The sequence below is a fragment of the Lissotriton vulgaris genome, unplaced genomic scaffold (assembly GCF_964263255.1).
Source record: "Lissotriton vulgaris unplaced genomic scaffold, aLisVul1.2 SCAFFOLD_2286, whole genome shotgun sequence".
NCBI lineage: Eukaryota > Metazoa > Chordata > Amphibia > Caudata > Salamandridae > Lissotriton > Lissotriton vulgaris.
Window position 1 is genome coordinate 120630 of NW_028250841.1, and position 3130 is coordinate 123759.

The window sequence follows — 3130 nt, forward strand, 5'->3', positions numbered from 1 at the left end:
AGGGCCGGGGGTGGTACTGCCCCCCAAGATCACTCTCAGCCGACACCGAAAAAGACTAGTTCCGTTCCGCCAGCCCCGCCACTTCCCTCACCTAAAACTGATCTGCCGAAACCACTTCAATCAGATCCTACTAAAAGACAAATTCAGATACTGACTACACACAGAGATAATGCCCAAGCTTCCGCTTCAGAAGGTGCGACCGCGGGTCTCCAGACCCCGCCACCGACTCACAGATTAAATCTCAGAGGTCTGCAGAGTCCTCTTACGTACAGATCCCCCCGTTCTTCTAATTCATCCCGTCTTGATGCACTAAAAGAAAATATGTCAGTTTGTAGATACGATCCAGAACCTGGACAGGACGACTTAATGATATTAGCGTCTTTACGGTTAAGATCTGCTACTGATAGTTTGTTATGTTATGCAGGAATGAAGGAGCACCTAGATAGAATATATGAGTTCGTTCAAACGGGAAAGGACCCCGACAGTATTAAGGATGCCCTGGAGAAACAGAAAGTTACCATGCAAGCACTGATACTACGATTTTTCATAAATTGTCTAATAAGAGAACGAGACAGGCCCGGAACAGAGCAGAGTGAATTGGATGCATTGAACAAGTGGGGTCAAAATATAGCCGATGGAAAACATGACAGACAAAATTGCATAGAGGCCATGTATAAAAAGATTAAGAAAGCAGTGATAGCAGTACACGAGAAAGAGAAAGAAAAGGCTCCCTCCGAGGAGGAAGAAGAATCTGAAGAACCAGAACCAACTACAAGCACTATAGCATATGTAGGTAAGGGAACTTATCTTAGGAAGGGTATCCGTCCAGAAAGCAAGAGAGTTTTCTTCTCTGCCTTAACGAATCCGAATTCTGCTGAACATCAGTTCCAAGAAACTGATAAACGGCTTCGAGATCGAGTTGGGTACCATGTACTCAATTCTATGGATGAACAAGAACTAGCCCGATCAGCGGTATCATGGGCCGAAAATGCAAACATATATAATGATGACACGGTAGCACAGACATTTCTGAACCTCTCCCCCGACGAACAGAAATTAGCAGGGGTATATATGATTCAGCACCTTCTCATCAAATACAGAAAACATTATTCCGATCCAGGTCCCTTACATGAGACACTAGAAGCACTACTGATGGATAGATGGAGAGGCTTAAGCACTAAATTAGTTCAAATAATTCTAGAACAACGACGCAGATATGATACTTTTGTAAGTCCTGAATATGTCCCCGCCCCACCTCCAGAAAGGAAAATGTACCATATGCAGTGCGGGAGTGGTATTGAAAGTCAGAACCCCTTACGGGAAGTGCACCCTGTTATGGGTGAGGATAAAATTTTGAAACGCGTGTATGTACACACGCCTCTAACTAAATTAGAACTGTTAGAAATGAAGAAATTAGTACCGTGCCATGATAAAGACCCTGCAGGTTTTCATAGAGAGCTCAAAGACATGTTACTGATGGGGGACTACACATATGATGATATCATGAAAATGTTGAAAGTATTATTGCCTACGGGTATATTCGAGAAATTAAAGGAAAAGGACTGGGAGGTGGGAGACGCAAAGATTGCCTGGGCAGAAATAGAGGATGAAGAAAAGAAACGGGTTCCAGGGTTAGGCCTTGGGGACAAAACTAAAGCATTACCAGGTTTAATAGTACAGGTCCTGCCCAGATTATTGACAACTAGAAAGGAGGATTGGGATGCAATCTCGTCCTGTAAACAGAAACATGATGAAGATACTAGCGACTTTTATTCAAGATTCGAGAAATGTTTTATTATCAATAGTGGCCTCCAGCCAAGTAGCGAGTCGTACCCACATCTTTTTGTATCAAAGTTAGTCGAGAATTCCCTACCGTTAGTTAAAAATAGAGTGTATAAAGTCGAGAGTACATGGCAAGCAAATACGCCATCCCAGATGTTACAAATGTTACAATATCACCAGAATAGAATTAGGGAAGAACAAGATCAGGAACAGAAACGTATGAAAGACACGAAAATGAAAATGTTAGTAGCCCAGACGGTTCCATCCGACAGTCACAGAAAAGGTACGACCCAGACAAGTCACACTGCAGCTCCTGTTAAAGGGACATGCAATTATTGCAAGCAGCCAGGTCACTACGTACACGAATGTACAGTTCTGAAACATAACATAGCGACAGGTAAAACTAAAGAGAGACCGCATCCGCCTAGACAAGACCATAACCAGCATCAGTCTACACAGAATACACAGCCCATGCATGCATCCGCACAGACAGCACAGACCGTAGCAGTACCACAGCCACAGCCCATTGCTGCAACTCAGCAAGTCTCACAACAGATGTACCAGTATGCCCAGTCTGCTTACCCCGAATATTCCCGATATACATGAAACAGCCTAGAGAGGGAAGGTGGCTTGCCTCTTATCGAGATTCCTGTAGATCAAGAAGGTCCTTATGTACACAGTCAAGTATTGGGGAAAGATAGAAAGTTTTTAATTGACACAGGGGCAAGTCGCACTACAATAAGTCATGACGAAGTTCCAGGGGCACCCCTCTCAGGCTCACAAAATGTTTCCCTTGGTTTTTCAGGACAACCTATTGTAAATGAAGTATCAGAACCAGTTCCCCTGGCTGTGGGTCCATTATCACGTGTTACAGACCTGTTACTAACAAAATCATGTCCGGAAAATCTGTTAGGAATTAAAACACTGAAGGCTCTAGGAGCTATAATATGCTGCTCCCCGGAGGGGGTTAGACTCTTTCTGCGGGATTTCAAGGGTCATTACGTCCTTCGTGAGTTTGACGTCAGATTGAAAAATGTACCCGATTACTTGTGGGCAAAAGGCCCAACTGATGTAGGATGTATGCACATTACACCATACCGCGTTACCCTCAAGGCAGGTGTTGTATTACCCAGAATCAGACAATACAAGTTACCACCCGATGCTGTAGCGGCTTTACTGAAAATCATTGAAGAGCTCATTGCCCAAGGAGTGGTCGTCGAGACCGACTCCAATATCTGTAACTCACCCATCATTCCGATTCTTAAACGTACTGATCCCAATGCACCGCCAGTATATCGGCTGGTGATTGATCTTCGAGAATTGAATAAATGCATTATCCCACAGTATC